The following is a 20,282-nucleotide window of genomic DNA, read 5'->3' on the forward strand; positions in this document are numbered from 1 at the left end:
CCACACTTGTTGTGGTATGACCTGTATTTTTACTAACACGCACGTACAAAGGAATAATAATTTCCTGCTAGTATGAACTCTGTAATCTTGAATAGTACATCCTGCTGACTGGGCCAGTAGCAGTTTGCTCACTGTGGCCTAGGATCACTGATGCACACAAAGTGATATATCTGTTTTTTTATAAGCCAATACACACTGCAACTTCTTTTCAAGAGACATTTAAGTAATTACACCACGTTTGGAAATCCCTCTCGTGCATCCATTTCATGCTTGGTGGCCACATGTATATTTCAAAAAGTTATTTTAACTGGGGGTGGGCAACCTAGTATATGGTCGAATTGAAAGATCACGAATATTCCACGCCAAAACATATGGGAGTCAGAAGTGTGTGGGTATGTGCAGGGGTACTCTCATAAAATATGATTGGGGAGTTCACATGCTGTGCGAGGGGCAAACATGGGACGATGTTTAACATACATGGTCAGGTCCTGGGACTCCCGTGGGATCCCACAGTAGGGGTTTGATCAAACCACCCTCAGCACGCACAGTGTATGAGCGCCACCTTCTTATCCATTTCCCTCTATAAGACCGACTTCAAAGCCTAGTGGCCAATCCTGCAGCTTTGCCCGAGATGCTGGTTTGATTCACTGGCTGCATCTCTTCCCATGGCCCCCATCGCACCCCAACACACACACACACACACTCTCTCCTTTCTCTCGAGTTTGAATTTATATCGGAGAAAAGCAGCTATCCCTGTCCCCCTCACGATGTCTCCAAATCTAAGCGAAGGAAAGGGGCCACCAGTGCTTCTCCTCTGCCTCGTGAGTTCCACTGGCATGTCCTAATTAGAATAAAAAGGAATATTCCGCCCGTATTAATGGGGCGCACGCGTTCTCCTCATCCCCTCTGAACACCCTGTTCCTCCCGTCTCCTCGCTCGCTCCATGTGATATGCGCCATGCTGATCAGTGTAATGGGATCTCTGGTTCTCTCACTGCACATTTGCCTTTCTCTTTTTAGCCAGTGTCCATGCCCTGCGAGGATTCCCTCAACAGGTCCTTGCCGCCTCCCTGGTGCGGCTGGCGATGCTCTCACAGTCGACTGCACACCCTAATTCAAACAGAGAATCTGTCAGCCTGCTTATCAGGATTTTTTATTTACAGGCTCTGCCCTCTTTACTTTTTCAGAGGACCATGTTATAATTACCTCCTCAAACAGAATCCCTCTCTATCTGTCGGCATCCCTCGCTTCATATAACCCTTTTCATAAGTTATAATAACCTGTCTTGCCTGCGCTGGAAGGAGGAAATGGCCTCTGAATTCTGAAGTGGCTTTTCGGGGGGCTACGGGGGTTTTGTTGTTGCAGAGGGAAATTGACTTTTACTTCAAGGTCAGCGACACTAATGACAGCGGGGGAAGGTGTTGATCTCCCGTTGTGCTGGTTTGTCTTGCAGTATCCCACTGCATCGATCCGCACGAGAGATTCTAGCCCGGCATTGATTGTCACACTGAACTGTTCGGAGTGCGGTGGAAATCACTGGTGTAGTATAAGTGGTAATTTGGGACCGCGGGCACTCGACAGACGAGATAAATAGCTCTTTTGAGCAACAACAAAAAAAAGAATGCAGAGAAAATTCTCCCAAAACAAGCAGGAATCCAGTGCAGATAGTAGATACAGTAGATCAACGTTCCTGAACTGCTCCCCCAGATCATGACCGAAGCTTAATATAGCCTTTGAAAGTACACATACATTCTAAATACAGCTTGGGAAGCCCAAAGCCCCGCACAAGCTCAAAATACACACCCACCCATACACATACACCAAGAGTGAGATTTTTAACCAATCACTTTCATGATTCACTGCTGCTTGTATGCAAGATGGTTAGTTATGGGGTAGGTGCCCTGCGGTGTGAGTGAATGTGTGTCACTTCCCCCACAAATGGAAACATTTAGACACTGAAGTGTATCCTGAGGTGAGAGCTGTAGAAGCTCTCGCTCATAAAGTAGCGGGGAGGCAGCCTGTGGAGGAAATGAGCTCGGCAGACTGGTGGAGGGAGAGGAGCGTGACACACACGGAAAGGACCTCACACGCGCGCACAAACACAAACACACGCACACACACACGCGCGCACGCTGGCGAACCACATACTGGTGACTGCTGTGGCTGTGTGTTGCACCGTGTCATGTCACCGTCTCGTTTCTCACCAGTGTCTCCAGCTGTGTTTGACTTCCTGTGTTTCTACGCGATGCCGCGGTGTCACTGGCAGAAGGACACAGTCTGCACTGTACCTCCGTGCGGTGCGGCGTTGGTGTGGTGGTGGTGGGAGTTTAAAAGGTTCACTGACCCCATCGTGAACCGAGGCCAGGGCTGAGACACCTGCGGCGTTCACCCCAGAATATAAAATAGTGTGGGACGTTGGCTGAAACATAATGTTGGTTTCTCAGCTTAGGCTTAAGTGAATCTATATTTTAAACAGGCGATTTGGGGGGATTTTTACACAAAGTCAGGACCTCATTGTGAAGCGCCATCCCCCTTGCCTCTCTCTCTCTCTCTTTCTCTCTGATGTGTTGTGCACGAGTGCTTTTATTAAGCAGGATGACCTGTCATGCAGGTGAAAGGAGGAGGTGATGACTACCACCCCCCTCCTCATCCACCACCCATCCTCCTTCTCTCTCTCCCCCTTCGTCCGTCTCTGGTCTCAAGGAAGACACTGCCTCTCCTCGACCAATTGGTCCAGCTTCGCTTCACCTCACGCAGGCGAGGTGGACGGGGGGGCTTGAGGAGAGGAGGAGGAGGAGGCGGTGATGAGGGGTGAGGCAGCGTGAAGCCTCCGGGCGAAAGTGAAGCCGCGCACTTGGCCGAGAAGGGCCCGAGAAACTTCAAAGTCAGCTGAATTCCGTTGTAGGTCAGGCTGTTTTTAATGGTGATTAGTATGAGCCCGCGTTGCGAGCTTAAAGACATTTTTTGTGTGTTTGTTTGTTTTTATTCGCAGCCACGCCAATAAACAATCAGTGCATTAAGTGGCGAGCAAATGGAATCAATTCATCCAGTTTTGCGCAGATGAGTGCAGAAAACGAGGCGTGAAGCAGCCGCTCTCGGTGTTTGGAGTGGCTAATTAGGAGCCCATTACAGGGCATCTCAGCATGGTGCTACCCTGATTGTTTATTAGAATTTCACTAAGGTGAAGGAGAGTGAGGGAGAGAGAGAGAGAAAAAAGGGGACTAATAGTAGTAATAAATGGATAATAAATGGATACAGAGACACACACACACACACACACACACACACAGACACACACGCAGCCTTGGTGAATGCCAGCCCCTGGGCCTCCTACAAAAAGGGCTCTTGTAAAAGTCGGGGGGAAAAAAGGAAAAATCTCCACCAGCACCATGCATATGTTTGGCTCCGTCCTCTTAAAGACTGTCTCATTAAACGGGTAAGTGGCTGAGTGCTGGGACCACCAAGTGAGCCGTGCTGTCACTGGCACACCGCTCTCTGTGGGTTGAGTGCCGCAGGCGTAGACAGGATATGATATAGGGTCACCAGAAATGATGGTTTAGCCCTCGATGATGCATCGGTTCCCAGCACTCTCTGCTCGGCCTGCCAGTGGCCTTTTCTGGTCCTTGGGTTTTTTGTGTGTCGAAGATGCAGAGCTAAGTTGTATTATCCTGCAACTCCTTCTAAATGTGTGTGCGCGTTGGAAGGAAAAATGCCGTAATCAACAAAGACAACAGGCTCTTCTGAAGAGGGGGGATCAATAGACTGCTACAGGTGACTGACCTCAGTGTGTAACACTCATGCAGGCGTAGGCTCATGTACCAGTACTTGTGGCACATGCTCTCCTCTGCGTTGTCTCCACCTAACCTGTGGTTTACACTGTGTGTATGTGTGTGTGTGTGTGTGTGTGTGTGTGTGTGTATGTGTGCGCTCACACGCAGCCAAGTATTACTCTGTCTCTCATCTTCAGGATCTAAGGCTCTATGCCAACTTCTGCTTTGGTGCCAGGCACTGCCTTATCACCTCCCCGGCGCACACACACACACACACACACACACACATTCTTGCATTCTTATTCACTTGTGCACTTTAAACAACCTTTTTGCAAGAGTCGAGTGCGCAGGCCCTCACACACACACACACAGTCGTACATGATGATCTACCCTCCACATAAACAAAGATAAGAGCAGGAACGCGCAGCCGAGGCCCCGAGAGGTACAAAGCTATTACCGGGAGACCACAGTCGCGTGGCTCTCTCTGTGTGTGTGTGTGTGTGTGTGTGTGTGTGTGTGTGTGTGTGTGTACTCTTGATTGCGCTCATGTAATGCCAGTTGCCGAGCAGAGCTCAGAGTTGTGTGTCACCACAAATTCGCCAGTGTTGCACAAACCACTGCTCACTGCACAGCGGGAGCATGCCAATCTTTGCATGAGGTGCTAAACTCCTCGCACCGCCCTCCTGTCAAGATCCGTGCCACCAGCCGTCACACTGTGCAGATTTCGAAAGTTATCCGACGGCATAATCGCGGCAAGCCACCGAACAATGTGCCAAAGGGCCCTGACAATTTGACAATGACTTTGTCAGCGCCAGTGTCTCACACTAGACATTGTATCACACCTTATGTCGAGCAGTGCAGTCTACTTTGGTACGGGGTGTGCCGTCTGCATCTTGATCCCTGACAAAAATCCAACCTGTCGAGGCGACACAGTACAAAGCGTTTTCCCACTTTGCCAAGCTGACAAACCTAATTACTGTGGGGAAATTCCCGGGATCATTCCGAGATCAACTCTCCTTAGCGCCGTGAGCTGTACACCCAGTGTCCCTCAGGAGGAGAATTTCTTCAGGTTCCATTGATTTCCCCGATTCCCAGGTCTGAACACGGCACATGTCTCAATTACTCACTGAAATTCCCATTGTGCTATCTGTAAGTCTATTGCAATTACAGGGTAGAAAATATACGTTTTGCCAGTTGAGGTAGGTGAAATCTCATTACCTGTTTATTGGCTTTAAAAGCTCGCGGCGAGAGTTATTAAAGTTTATCAGCAGTGACATCTATGAGGTTTTTTTTACAGGTTCCGTATTCAACTCAAAAAATCTGTCCCTTTTCAACACAGTATGATTTGAAGGCTAAAAATAGGCCGTTTCATGCACTTTTCTCTGGCTGAGTGACAGAAGTTTGCCTTTGTGTAGCAGTGGAATGAATTCCTCAGCATTATGACCACATCAGTTCCTTCAGCTCTTTGAAAATAAATGCAGGACTAAGGCCGTTTTTTTTCTTCTTCTCCTGTTGTTATCAGAGCGTAGGCGCAGCCACCTTCTCCCTTTATGGGCATGTTTTGCTAATCTTGCTACTGGCCTCTACTTTTTAAGTTGAAACAGGTGTTGCAGTTATAATACAATCTTGTATTAGTGCGAGCGCCTCAGCTCGTACTCCTTGGAGGCTGTGTTTTCTTTGCAGATTCCTTTCGGAGCTACGAGGCCTACACATTGTCTCATATAGGTTTGAGACGAGTCATTAAAGCTATTTTAACATGGAGGTAATTACAGGACGGACTCTCTACGGGTCAGATATACTTGTTTCGGAGCCTTGTCGCAGCTTCAAACAGCAACGAAGAATTCGTGTGCTGGCACTGAAGACGAAAGTCATCTTCAGTCTTAGTCACAACTCATTTCTGCTTTTGCCATCCACTTGTGTTCGTGTTGGGTGAGTTTTATTGTCTGCCTTGAAGTAAAAGTGATATAAAGTAAAAATCAATCTGGCACAAAACTCAGCAAAAGGTTTCTGCTCGAGTCCCCTCAGCCACCCTCCTCTCCGCCTTTTCTTCCATTTTCATGTCTTAAGGATAGAGAGATTAAAGGGAGGCCATGTCTCAGCCCTGAAGAACTGTCATCAGTCAAAGATGAGCGGTGCCAAGCTCCCCTCTCGCTGTGTCTCCTGCTCTCTGTCTCTGTCTCTCTATCCACTGGATACACAACATCCCCTGGTGCTCTTTGGCCCCCTCTCTTCATCCTCAACCCACTCACACACGCACACACACATATCACAACCATGATTTACTGTCATACGCTCTTTTGTGTGTGTGCCCTTATGTATGCGTGTGACTAAATGTGTGCGCACATATGTGAACTGTGTGCATGGCAGCGGCCACATCAAATACACTGGAGCAGCGATCCTCTGAGACATTACCCCATCCATTCTCATTCCCCCCATAGTGATTCCAATAGAGGGAAAAAAGTCAACATTTCAAAACCTGAAAAAATAATAAATAAAAGTAAAGGCAGACTACATCTGGCACAATGTCTGTACTTAAGGTTTCCAAGTATGTGTCTGGGGAGGAGATCTGGTGGGACGAAGCCCGAATCGGCTTGGAAGCAGTAGAAACGGATGTCACACTGGAAATTTATACGGTGCGGTTCAGGGAGCAGCGGCTGTAAATTGACAAGTGATGCTTGTGAGCAGCGTTACCCGTCTGTTTCCCTTTCTCTCATCTTCCATCTCTTTTTTTTTCCGCTCATCTTTTCTTCGCTTAGCGTAGCTGTTACCTCTTACATCTGTGCTCGCCCCGAGCATTATTGTTAACGGGTGAGAGGTACAATAGCGGGCCAGAAGACGAAAGGGCTGGAAAGGGGTTGCTCTGCACAGAGAGAGACGTGGGAGAAAATTACGCGTATTCCCCGTGTGACATGAAATAGTGAAGGACAAAAAAGAAAAAGTGAAGAGCATTTGAAGCCAGTATCTTTAATCTCTAAATAAAATCGGTGGTTCACTCGGATGAATGGGACCCTTAGGTCCTGCTTTGGCAGCAGCGAGAGAGAGAATGAAAAAGAGGGGAAACTTTAATACAAAAAGTCATGTTGTTCCTGAAAAAAAGATCTAATGTGACCTAGGCTTCAAAACCAAAGTGCTGAGGCTGAGTGTGTGTGTGTGTCTTAACCTTTGTGTGAGTGTGTGTATCTGTGCTATTATTCAATCGTGTCATTCTACTGTATAAATGTCTCTAATGGCAGCACTCTTTTTAATAATGCAGCATCCTCTTTTCTCTGTGACAGCCACATGAGCCACCATTCCTGACACACTTCCTCTGCGTACAGCAGGTCGACTGGACACAGAGAGCGTGCGCATCGGCCATGGGACCAGAATATATGTTGCTGAAACAGAGATGGGAATTAACTTTAACTTTAATTACAGTAATTTGGCAGGTGAAGACCTTTTTTTTTTGGGATTGCATTAGAGCTATTTAGAGGTTGACTAAGAGGATTTGTGCCATTATAATTTAATCGAGCCATGATTGATATTAGTTTACATTTCTGAAAAGGGTAGCATATTTTAAACACTTTTAAGTTACCCCATTGAAAGAAAAAATATCAAAAATAACGTTCAATTTTCTAAATTGTTGAATATGCATAGAAGTGCTGTCCATTAGTGGCAGAATATTCTCCGGTTCAAAAGTACCGCTATACAAAAGAACACAAATGGAGCTATCACCTAAACTGCACCAAAGTGCTTTCATACACCGTTATGTCCGAAGTTTCTGGAGGATCGTGGAACTGTAGTCATCCAACTGAGCCACAATCTGACAAAGATGTCATTGACCCAGTGAATATTTTTAATAATTGACAATGTTATTTAAGGAATTCTCTCCTGATCGAGTCCTTCTCAGAGGATGAAGTGCGCCGGTGTTTCGGCTTTGCCGTGCGAGTCGACGCTGACACTGCCGGGGCAATGCTCTGCAAAATGACATCTGGTGGAGTTTGCTTTTCTCCCACCAGCATTGCCGCACACCAGTTGGGAGCAGACAGATGCCAAAGAGCACTGTGGCAGCCCCCGTCTTGCTCCCTCTCTCTCACTCCCTCCCTCTCCCAGCGCACCAATCGTCTCTGATATGGGAAACGTGCTGTCACATCTGGGCCTTCCAGAGAGAAAGAGATGTGAGGGGAGAGATAACAGGAGACAAAAATGGGCAGAAGGATCACCGGGGCGCAGACACACGAACTCTCTCGCACACATGTGAAATGTCACGGGGCCCAGACATCAATGTGGGTGCCATGAGGATGATGCCCCTTTAGGGTGACAGCGTGATAAGAAGGGTGTATTATACCGTGGCATCGGTGCAGCACGGTGCACGTAACACGCTGCCTCGTCTCTTCCGTTCTCTCCCCCTCTCATTAACCTCGCCTCTGATTGCCCCCAGGACTCCCTTGTGCTAATTAGAGGGGGGAAATATGTCTACGATGCATGCAGTCCTGTACAAACACACACACACACACAATTTTGTGCTCCTGACAGAACGGTGTGAGAATGACAGGCTCATCTGCCATTGTGTTTCATCTACGTTGTGAACGTGATGGCAACAGCAGGGTTAACCCCAGCAGGTGACGGTTAGCAGCACTGTTGATTCCTTCCGCACAGACAGCCTTCATCTCTGCACAGCGTCTCCATTTAGCCCCGGCTAAATCCAGAAGTGAGCAAGTTTGTCTCATCTTGACACAATTAGGGTTGAGCAGGACATTGATCATTTTCACTTCTTCCCACTACTAGTGGTGGGATACAATGAATTTGATTCTGTATGACAAGTTCAAATACGATCGGGGAATTTAAAAAAAATTTAATAATTAATGTCATTTCCTCAAGTTCTAATGAGGATTGACCTCTTGTGGTGAGGTGATCAGGAAGATGGTGATTAACTGAATCACTTGGCGGGCGCCCGATAGCTCACCTGGTTGAAGGGTTGCACCATGAGGACTGCTCTGCAGCGGACCATGTTTGGTTCCAACCTGGGGCCCATTTCTCTATCTCCTTTCATGCTAGACTATGCTCTCCTTACTTTCTCTCTCTCTCTCTCACACACACACACACACACACACACACACACACACACACACACACACACACACACACACACACACACACACACACACACACACACACACACACACACACACACACACACACACACACACACACACACGGCTGTGTGATCATTAGAGAATTAAAGCCTATTGACGGAGAAACGACATGGCCTCTTTCTGGTCGTTGACATCTCCCTCCAATGGGCTTTTGGGCCCTTTGTGATCTGGGGAGCAATTTGTGAATAAAGAAAAGGGGCCTTTTCTCGTTTTTGTTTTTGTTTTACGTGCTGTTCGGGACAAGCACCAGCAGACACAAACATGTTGTGGGAGTTGTACAGCAAATAGCCATTTGTACCTGGACTGGACCCAGGGAGAACTGGGGAATGAAGAGAGCGAAGGATGGAGAGAGGCAGAGGGGGTGGGGGCACAGATAGGGGGAGGCAGGGGGAAATGGAGAGCGAAAGGGAGTATTTAAGAGCACTTGAGTGCCAGCATAGACGTAGTCACTTCTCCCTGTGGACAAAACCAGGCCCCTCTGCACCATGGCATGATTTTTCACTTTAGCAAGCACCACTCAGTACTCCTCCTCCAGTCCCCCTTTCCTTTTCTCCTCCTCTCTCGGTCACTGCGTGCTTCAATGACTCCATCATTCCCTTTCATTCACAGTGACTGAAAGGGACACAAGTGCACACCCTGACACGCGCACACACACACACACACACACACACACACACACACACACAATTTGACCCATTTGCCCCCCTGCCACGTGTAGTAAATAATTCCATTGTGAGGGGCCATTAGTGAGTATCTCAAGGGTTAAGAGGGGAGATTCACAGGCAGTCAGATGGGCAATTAGACAATAAGAAGATGAAATGTCTACTACTGTTTTGTTGCTTAATTGTTTCACAGAGCTCTGTGTCTAATTCATGTGCTTAATGTCCTTTCATTTGCCCTGTTGTTGTTTTTTTTATCTCAAGAGGCCGCATACTGTAGAGAAGAGGACATTTACTTTATACACACACACACACACACGTTAATTGTATTGCTACCTCTCTCACATGTGGCAGCAGGTTACTCTGCCAAGATCTAATGATCAACAGACCCGCTTCCCATCACCGTTCAGGATTCAACATCCCTTCAGACTAAAGGAAATGTAAGACACAATTATACAAAGTATAGAGAGGGCAGAGCCAAAACTCTTCGCCTGTCCTCCTGCATTCCAACGGCAAAAACAAACTAAGCTAATGCACAGACCTGTGTGTGTCTGTGTGTGTGTGTGTTTGTGTGTGTGTGCGTGCATGGCCTGAAGCAACGCAGCTTGCCATTTTAGCTGAGGACAGCACCTTACATGGCGATAACACAGTTTTGCCAGTGACATAGCCTTTTAAGAATTAGTGTCACCAAGCCAGAAAACCTCACCAGGGAGACTGACTCTGAACATTGCAATGCATCTTAATTGTCTGCGTCTCTGCAGGCTCTATGTCTGTGTACGCGTGTGGTTGGTGTGTGTGTGTGTGTGTGTGTGTGTGTGTGTGTGTGTGTGTGTGTGTGTGTCAGCATCGCCACACAGCCTGCAGTCAGTCGCGTACACACGTGAACCTGTGGACACGCTGACTGGTCCTCTGAGCCTTTAGTTTAGTTCTGCCACTGTCAGAGGGATCCTTGTATTTTTCCACAGGCATGTCAGAGGATTACACAGTCCCTCTGCTGTTTCACTGACCTCCGACTACACACTCAAGCACTCAAACACACACACACACACACACACACACACACACACACACACACACACACACACACACACACACACACACACACACACACACACACACACACACACACACACACACACACACACACACACACACACACACACACACACACACACACATCAAAGCAGCTCAGCGTAGTGCCCGGCACAGAGTTAGGGGCACACTGGCCTACTCACTCAGCAGGCTGCTGGCACACACTCCACATCTGCCTGCAGGGATTGCCAATGGCAAGCATGGCCTCTGTGTGTGTGTGTGTGTGTGTGTGTCTGTGTGTGTAGTTGTGTTCGACAGCGTTTGTTTATAAGAAAAATATAACATATGTTCTTTGTTGGATATCTGTCTGAAAAGGTGTTTACAGCTACTTGTGTGGCACATTTTTTTGGTGGGACCTGATGGCCAGAGCTTCAATATTTAAAATTTCCCAAATCATCTTCAAATTCAACAATTTCCACTTTGGGATTTAAATTTTAATCAGCATATCAGCAAGACCTGGTTTCAATTATTATACTTATTGTTAAGCAAAAACAGAATCACACAAACAAAAAACAGTCAAACATGTATTAGTAGCCTCATCCACTTTTCAACAGGAAAATTAAGTTTCATCCAGAAAGCAATAAGGACAATGAATAGTTCTAATGGATTTGACGAGACCTTTCCAAGCCTCCCCATTTATTAATTTTCAGTCTCACTGGGATTTTCAATAGTGGTTTACTCGCGTAGACGTATCATACGTGTTTCTTGGGGGGAAAAGGTTTGAAACCAGAAAAACAGGCAAATGTAATTGGCTATTGGTTGTAATGAAAAAGAGTTATATGCAACATGAATTATTAAAGCACCTGGACACATTTGCTGAGGGGAAGATATGGTGCGTGTGAATTATCTCTGATCAATATATAGAGTTCAGTGGTAGCATGGTTCCTAATTACGCCCCCGTTTGACCACATGCTCACCTCCTCTCCCACCTTTTTGTTTTCTTCTCTTCCCAAGCTTTGCTCCCATCCCACTCTCCCTCTGTCGGGCTCTTTGGCCTACACACACGGAGCACCTATACAAGCACAACACAAATCAATGAGTCCACACATTAACACACAGACCAGAGCAGACAAGGTAAGGGCTTCGAGACCTCTAACCCAAATACCTCTAGCCCTTCAGGTTGATCAATAGTCGGGAGAAAAAAGAGCATTAACAGCCCGTCTCTCTCATTCCTCACTAATAATTCTTTCAAAGTTATCTCTCTCATTCCTTCCCATTTTCCTCTGTGGCAGAGAGGAACGTTTATTTCCCAGAGCTCCTTAGAAACCTCAGAAGTCTTTATGCCCCTACTCACCTCCAAGCCAGAGCCAGACACCCTGACACCCTGTTAAAGGCAATTACTATCGTCCCCCCCACCCCCCAGCCTCCATTCCAACAAGACTCAGACAGAACATGGACATTAGCAAATCCATACTTATTGCATCTGGGTTCCTCTCACTGCCTTGTAATTCATATGGAGAGACATATTAGCACGACATATTAGGCTGGCAACAGGTCTACGAGGTGAGATGCTACACTGACACTGAATTGACTTAGCGGGAGCCTCACGGGACGTTGCAGGGAACTGCTGCTCGCTGACGACTAGGGCCCAGTCTGCCTGTATTGAGTTTCTGTGATGGCTGTTTAGCTTGTAGTGCTACACAGGGCAGAGAGGGGGAATGGAATGTGCTCCGGCTCATTGCGTTTACAGACAGGAACCCTGCAGACCACAAGGCTATAGGGATCAATAGCATTGCACTGCACCGCACTACCAGTCCAGGCCGGACCCAAACACAGGAAGATTACGTTACACAAAGACTGAAATCAGGACGGGCCAACGGTGTTATCAACCCAGCCAAAAAAACAAAACACTTTCAATTTGCGCTAATTATTTCATTTTCTGATGCCCCGTCACAGCCACTTTTCACATAGAGTCAATACAAACACCACTCTACATTCATGCAAACATGAAAAGAACTCAAATCTGATAGACAAACTCGTGCAGGTTATGTTTTTGTCTGGGCCCAAACCTCCAGGGGGCCCTGCATCCCCTCTCTGAACAAACAGAGCAGCGGCTTGCTTCACTTCCCCGATGTCACTGGGGCCAATCCCAGACATTGTGTAGCCCACCGGCCCGCCGACACGGCCACCCAGCCTGCCAGGGATTTGCTGCCGGGTCATAGAGTTGACATTTATTAAAGGAAGTTGCATGGAGAGTTACAGGGAGTTGACAGTCCTCTCGTCACGTCGCACTCCCGAATTCATAAACCTGCACGGTGCACACCCCTCTGTTTCCAACGATAAAAGAAACAATGAAACTGTTAAGCTCTGTATGACCCACCCAGGGCCCACTACAGCGAGAATGACAGCTTTCATTTCCCCGACTAGTGCCACTGGAGTATAGAGTTCCTCGCTGGGTATTACAACTTGTAACCCATTTTGAGAAGGGGCCTCCTTGCATCTGTGAGGTAAAATACTTTTGATGGTGATCACCTCGAAATATATTTAAAAAAATTTTTTTTTAAAGAAAACAACACACACACACACCCTTCAAATCACATTCAAAAAACAAAAGCCTATATGTTGAAATTACCCTTAAGTTTGTAATATAAACGATTGTGAATGAATATTTGTGGGCCACAAGGGGGAATGTGGAGTTTAGTGGAGTTTAGTGGACCGTGAGGAACAATGAAAATCTAAAAAGGAGAAGTCAAGTGAAATGGATTGAGTGTGTTGAGGACCAGATGTGCCGTGGATGGATCAAACATCTGCTGGATCTGCAAGGCTTCAACGTTCTTGAATGACCCCCGTCATCCCAACTTTCTCACCAGGCGTCCCAGTAAACCTTTTCTTCTTCCTCACTATTTGCCCACTCAGAAAGATCAAAAGTTGTGTGGCGTTTTTATATGGAATATGCTTACAAACATTTAGAGAAATAAAACAAAGATAAAAAAATCTTACAGTGTAGAATAGATTTTTTTTTCTGTTATTGTTCTCCATTCTGTTTTGATGGTCTAAAGCTTTTCTTGGTGTATAAGTTACAGTACAAAGAAGCAGCACCAGATGGTAATGGTGTTTATTTTTGCAGTAAGTAATCACCATTCTGGAACATATGACAGTCGACAGGCCCAGGGACCTGGAACCATGCCCCAAGAGACCTGAGCACCACTTCCTGTGGTACCCACATGATCACAGACGCACACATACACCATCACACATACACACATGCATAAACATGGACATCCTCTGGGCCGCTGGCGATGTGAGCCCCAGGGCCACAGGGATGGATGTGTTCTGGCACATAGGTTGGGGTAGTGTAAATTACACTGCAGCCACACTGGCACCCTCCACCTCCAAGATGGATGAGTGAGCCAACTTACATGCCAGGCAACAATTCCAGTGAGGCAGTTTAAAAACCGGGAGACTGCAACGTATGTGATTTGGGACCGTTTTACCGACTCGGTGCACTATTTCACTTTGATAAAACAACAATGTTTTTAACTTTTAACTTCTATCATTCAGTTTCATCTGTAATTTGCCGTGTTGTTCATGGTCTGTCTTTTTTTGAAAAATGTCAGCTAAATCAAGATACAGTGTACTACGCAAAAATTTAAATTTAGTAATCACCATTCTTCTTGTGATAACTGAGGACAAAAGCCAACATTATACACTGCTATAATGACTGATTTACAATTACTACACCCTGGGCAACATCTTGTTTCCAATTCTCCAAACAGTCGGCATCACAGATTCCTAGTTAACATGACAGACACAGACTCCTTTGGGGCACCTAGAGCCCCTAGTGACCCTTCCTCCGTATGCGAGTCAGGCCAGCAGTGAAATACTGTCGGGGAAAGGAGTGGGGTGGTGGGAGGGTACCGGAGAGAAAGGCTTGAGTTAATGGTCTTGCATCTTCCTGGCAGCATGTCAATAATGGCTCTGATCACATTAAGTAAAGAGTCCATTAGCTTATTCTCTTTCCTCCTGCATGCTCCACAGCAAAAACACAGGAGAAAGCTGAAAAGCTCCTCTAATGCAGAGTGTCTGTGCGTTACAGACACCTCCGTCTGTTCCCTGCTAGACCCATTCACATTTATTTCCTTTTACACGTAACGTGAAAGTGATGTGTGGATTATTTTTGATCAATGCCACATTCCAGGAAGTATAGACACAAATCCAGGAAAAATGTACTGTAACATATTTATGCAACAATTCAAAACGTTATACACAGTACACTCGGAAGCAATGAGCTGGAGCCCTCATAAGAAGTTCTCATCTGCAGTAAATACAGGTTTATGCTTTTCTATGTTTTACTTTTTTTGAAGCACTTTCTTTTTTGAACCAAAGACTTGTTTGCTACCAGTTACTTGCCTATGATGTGATATGGTATTACACAAAAGAGAAAAAAAGAAAATGACGGATACATCAAGACACAGTACAAACATGTGACTTTGTGGCCAAGGAGCAAATTGTGAGCATATGTTAATGCACCTTCTCTGCACCGGCCTCCTGCCAAAATGGTAATCAAGACAAAGGAGATGTGATATAAGAGGGAGAGAAAAGCAGGTTGTCAGCCCCCCACCACATCCCTACCAACACACACACACACACACACACACTGGACAGACAGACCATTTCTCAGCCGCCTCACTGCTCTCCATTGGCCCTGGAGGGAGCACAGCGGCCCCCACATCTGTCTCCCAGGCCCATGACAGACCTGGCTGCTGCATCCAGACCCAGGAGATCACACGAATCATCCTCAATTAATGTGAACCATCAGGCGTTTCCCTCGCTGCTTCTATCACCCCACCCCTCTTCTCTGAGGCATCCCCTCTAGCTCTGTGCTAGGTCCGCTGAGTTTTACACATTGACCACAGCTACGGTTCCTTAGCACAGTTGGGTGAGGCAAGCCAACGTTGTTCTGTATGCTTTGTGAGAAGAGACAGGGAATCAATACACCAGTCCAGACCCAGACGCTGCGAGGCGGTTCCTCAGAGGTTCTGAACTCCGAGAACAGTCGATTTTGCTCTGCAGCGCACCAGGTCCTGAAATGGCTTCCATGTGCTGCCCCATCTGCACCTCTGCTGGGTTGTGGCCAAAGGACTGTCCTCTCCACTTTTTAAAGATGCAGAGGGACAGCTTTAAAACAAAAAAGGGTGGTGATCATGATGGTGAAGGTCAGGTGGGGTTTGGATGAATAGGAGGTGAGGAGACCTTTTTGAAAATGACAGGTTTGTTTTCAAAAACTGATAATGAAAAAAGACAATTCAGTGGGAAAAGAAACGGAACCCTTTTACTAAAGGCCACCTGGAACTTTGGACGTGCCAGATTGTGACTCACCCGTCTGTGGTGAAGTCCTCGATAATAACCCCGTCTGATTCCCCTCCCCAACCTTGCAACCTGCAACTATACTATAAATCTCACTACAGTCGATTAGTGTGCCCTTAGCAACAACTAACACACAGTCATGAATTTTTAACCAAAGCCATGAGTTAAATCAGGTTGAGAGGTGAAGGCAGGGTATCTCGCAGCCTGTTGGTTGATCAGTGATTCCTGCCCGGCAAAATAAGCCCTGTGGCCTCGACACATTTACTCACACCAGAGCCCAGCAAGCAGTTCTCTCTGGCAGTCATGAGCATAATATTGACCAATGCACTGCCCTTTGCACGGTTGTTAATTAAATTATAAAGTAGGAATCAAACTTGAGTGTATCTGTTCCAAGTTCTAATCAGGAACCTGAGCTGTTGCAGACGGTTCTGTCTGGACTTTATTGAATAACCTGTATATCCATGTCAGCCCTCTTTTAAAGGGGTTGACGTTATATGGCAAATCGGATTTGGCACGTCTGAGATTTATGTCTGTGTAGCTACATATGCTCTTCCACAAGACTTTTCTCCTTTAAAGCTAAAATGAATGGCTGTTGTCTTTTAACAATTTACGACTGATTGAATTTTGTATTTTGCAAAAGATTTAATGTTGCATTTGTCATTGCATGGTATTTACACATGAAAAGATGAACATTAGTGCCAGTAAAAATACAATATAACATTATTTTCAGGGGCTGTTTTATCACCTGTAAGTATCACGGGGTGACAGTGTGGAAAAACTGCTATTTGTTATGCTCAAAAATTTCCAGATCACTAAGTCTTGGTTTATTTTGTGAAATGCCGAGCCCTGTTATAAGCAATCACAAGGTGACATAATTGTTACTAATTGCTGTTCCACGGGGATACAACTCTGTTTGTTTATTGGATAACCTTGTTTTACTGTTGACTTGTTAACAATATACTGTATCTATGTACAGTAGATTGCAATCTTCCTGTAAAAATGCACATTATTGCCACTGCAGCTGAGAAAACATCAAACATCAAAGGTGGATACACAAGGTCACATCCAAAGTAACACCTTCTTATGATGTGCAAAGCATAAAGGAGGAGTTTAAAATGATCACAGAGTGCAAATTTCAACCTCTATGATTCTTACAAATGTCCTCCACCCACGTCTGGACGTAGCTACTGATTTCCCTGTGGTCCATCACAGGGGAAGAAGTAGATCTGGTTGTTCACACATGACCTCTGACCTGCCACTGGGGAGCCAATGGGGGAGCACACAGTGTCTTGGGAGCTCTTGCCCTCTGATGTGATGTGGCTCCAGGCAGTGGGCTTTGCGTGAACCCATCCCCCATGGCACCCCTTGCCACTAGATCCTCTGCATTATTCATATAGCCCAAGATGGGGTGGAGGGGTGGGGGGCCGAATACAGAAAAGGAAGCACCAAGGTTCAAGACCTTCTCAGATCACAAGGAACTTCTGCTTAACCTCCCCTGAAGTATAGCGAACACAGGGATAGAGCAGTTTTTTAAAGGAACTGGATCTGAAAGCAGGACTGAAGATCAATGAGGGGTTCCCTCAGGGCTTGGTGGAGATCGCATTCACTGCAAGGTGATTGGTGAATCAATGTGGTTCCCATGGTTCACTTTGCCATTGTGAGAACTGATCCTCCTCACTGCAATAATGTGATACCGTCTCATGATCAGTTGAACTGTCCTTAAGTTAATGTGGAAGCAGTGTAGCTGTCATTCTACACAGATTGTAAATAATTGCACATCATGCTGGCATGAAAAGGAGATATTATGTGACACGAGTGTCTTGAGATCACCAATTTGATCTAGTATATACAGGCACAGGTCAATACGACGTGTTCCTAGCTAAGTTTCCCTTTTTTCCAGTGTGCCCAGCAGAGCATCTTCCTCTCTCTCTCTCTTACCAAATAGACTCAATCATCGAGTATGATAGGTGATGATTAGTGAAAAGCATATACACGTTAAGCTGTTAATCCCTAATGCACACTATGCAACCTAACAACGCTGCACACCCTGGCTCTTAATACAGCCCAGCACATAACCTGCTAATTGCATAATTGCCTGATTTGTTTAAACTGACAGTGGTGCCCTGGTCCATGACAAGGCCATCATTTGCTCAGCCTCATTGTCAGCAATTTGCAAGGTGGATACCCCGCTACACATCCAGTACACAACATCCAGCACCACAGTATTAGAGACAGCCATGAATTAAGAATGCATCGCAGCGGCAGGGAGATGAATAAATACAGCGGTTGCTAGATTAATTCTGTGAGACATGAAGGCAGGCAGATAAAATAAACTAATAGCAGCAGGCTGTCCACCAGATAAAGTGGGTACCCTATCGTCTCTCTTCTGTAATTACTGGCTAATAGTCATTAACCTGGCAAACAGAGGTTTAGCTGTATTGTTTAAAGGACTCTGGGATGCATAATGACAGACTAATATGTCATAGCGCTGGTGGGGATGGGGGAGGGGTGGATTAATGAGATTTTCCTGGAGGGAGTGTACAAGAAGAGGTGGGGCACGCCTGGAAAATATAGGGGAAAGAGGGCCACATTAAGCTAATTGGAAGATGAGTGCCTACTTGTAAAAGTGCTTCTAATGGCATATTTGTTTCTCTCACAGCATCACAAGGCTAATGTAGGGGAGTGGTGTGTGTCTGTCTGCAAATGTTTGTCAACACACTTCAGATACTCAATCTCCTTCCATTCATAAACATTTTTTTCCTCACCTATGACTGTTTACACTTTTTCAACGGGAAGGATATATTGCAAAATGCACTGTTGGAAAATGATGTTGTATGGAAAAGCTTCTTGGCATAAAAACCAGCAGTAGTTTCCACGTGATCTTTGATTTTGTTTCACCCTTCACATTCTTTGGTAGACCAATTTTGCTCCATTTTTGAATTTGTGCCCGACCCCAGCCTCGATGCTTATTGACCGGCCTCCAAAACTCAATTGATCAGTTAACAGGGAGGGCTTGGATGGCGCCCTCTAGCCTCCTCTCATTGTCCAGTGCATCGCAGAAGTGCTGACCTGCACTGACAGCTGGCTGGCCCTTCCATCCACTAATGGTTTGCAGTTTTGGTCTGTGTCATTGTGTTTTAGCTTGTTGTTTGACTTCCTGAGTGGGGAACTGACGGAACAGGGTAGGACTAGAAGATGAAATACATGTCTAAAGCCAACCAGTGATTGAGACAGGGTTGGATGGCTGCTTGTGGGTTTGGAGGGCAGCATTGGGCAAGCCATCTCTTTGATGTGTGTAAAAATGCAAAGTTTTAGTACTTTAATTTATCATTTTCATATTGATTGAGACTAATCCCTAAAATGTATTATTTGAGCCCTTATTAAAATAATCCTTTTATGGGAGCTTGTGGTTCTTATGAATGTTTTCCAACTTAATTTGCAGAGCAAACATCTGAAGAAAAGAAAATTAAATTTAGAAATCTTAAACTGGCTTAAATCGAGTTAAACGTGGTCAACAAATGATCCGAAAAAGCAAGTACTCTCTAATGCTATTTACTGCTTATGAAGCAGATTCTCCATTCATAAAAATAATACAGATAAATTGCATTTATATTTTTGCTCTACTTCTAATCAGAGTAATAAATTAAGGCTAAAATATGATTTTTTTTTTTTTTACTAGAACATATCAAAAGACTGAACTGCTTCTTAGAACTATAAAATCTTTAGAAATGTTCTGGCTGCGGAACTGCTTAAAGATTCACTTTCTAATTTGCTTTCAGTTTTTTGTTTCAATTAAATCAAATAAAAGTACTAATGCCCATATGGCCATGCAGTATGAAATAATAGAGCCCAGGCTAGAATTTAAAGTCATACCTTCAGGCAAAAACTCCAGAGCGCACACAGAATGAAAGTATAAAATGTTTTTTAATGTATATTTAACAACAAATACCCCAGTGACTATTGATGTTTCGTCTCAGATGAATCTATTTCTCCAGTATATCTGAGGGCATGATATGAAACCACTCACACTTTTATTTTCTCTGTTTTTCTGCTCTTCTTCCTCTGTGTCTCTCCCTCACTCTCTATCTCTCTCTCTTTCGCTGTCTCTCTTAAAACATTTATCTTCTGTTTTCTCCTTACAGGCCCTTTGTGCTTTGTGATGTTGTCTTTTACAGCTTTTTACTCACCAGAGTTGCCATTTATGTTTTATAGATGCCAGCAGCTAGGAACACATTTGAAATGTTACTATTTCACTGTGACTAATTGTCATCGCTTGCATTATTCCCTTGATGTCACTTGCGCCTGGTCCCCCAGGAACCCATG

General features: G+C 45.5%; 1 protein-coding gene and 1 long non-coding RNA gene across 7 annotated transcripts in view; one reads left to right on the forward strand and one right to left on the reverse strand.

Moving 5' to 3' along the window:
* Window positions 1-20,282, forward strand: part of bnc2 (basonuclin 2) — a 156,321-nt gene that overhangs the window by 120,170 nt on the left and 15,869 nt on the right. The window contains exon 1 of one of the 5 annotated variants that reach the window (XM_035637453.2): window positions 17,104-17,572. The exons of the other annotated variants lie outside the window; for them this stretch is intronic. The gene's annotated coding sequence lies outside the window, so the exon portion shown is untranslated. Of the gene's footprint in view, window positions 1-17,103; window positions 17,573-20,282 lie in introns of those variants that run through there. 5 annotated transcript variants of the gene reach the window in all.
* Window positions 1-20,282, reverse strand: part of LOC124850483 — a 151,552-nt gene that overhangs the window by 44,028 nt on the left and 87,242 nt on the right. Inside the window, exon 5 of one of the 2 annotated variants that reach the window (XR_007031348.1) lies at window positions 11,329-11,664. The exons of the other annotated variant lie outside the window; for it this stretch is intronic. This is a non-coding gene — a long non-coding RNA (uncharacterized LOC124850483). Of the gene's footprint in view, window positions 1-11,328; window positions 11,665-20,282 lie in introns of those variants that run through there. 2 annotated transcript variants of the gene reach the window in all.

Source organism: Scophthalmus maximus, chromosome 8 (genome assembly GCF_022379125.1).
Source record: "Scophthalmus maximus strain ysfricsl-2021 chromosome 8, ASM2237912v1, whole genome shotgun sequence".
Classification (NCBI taxonomy): Eukaryota; Metazoa; Chordata; class Actinopteri; order Pleuronectiformes; family Scophthalmidae; genus Scophthalmus; species Scophthalmus maximus.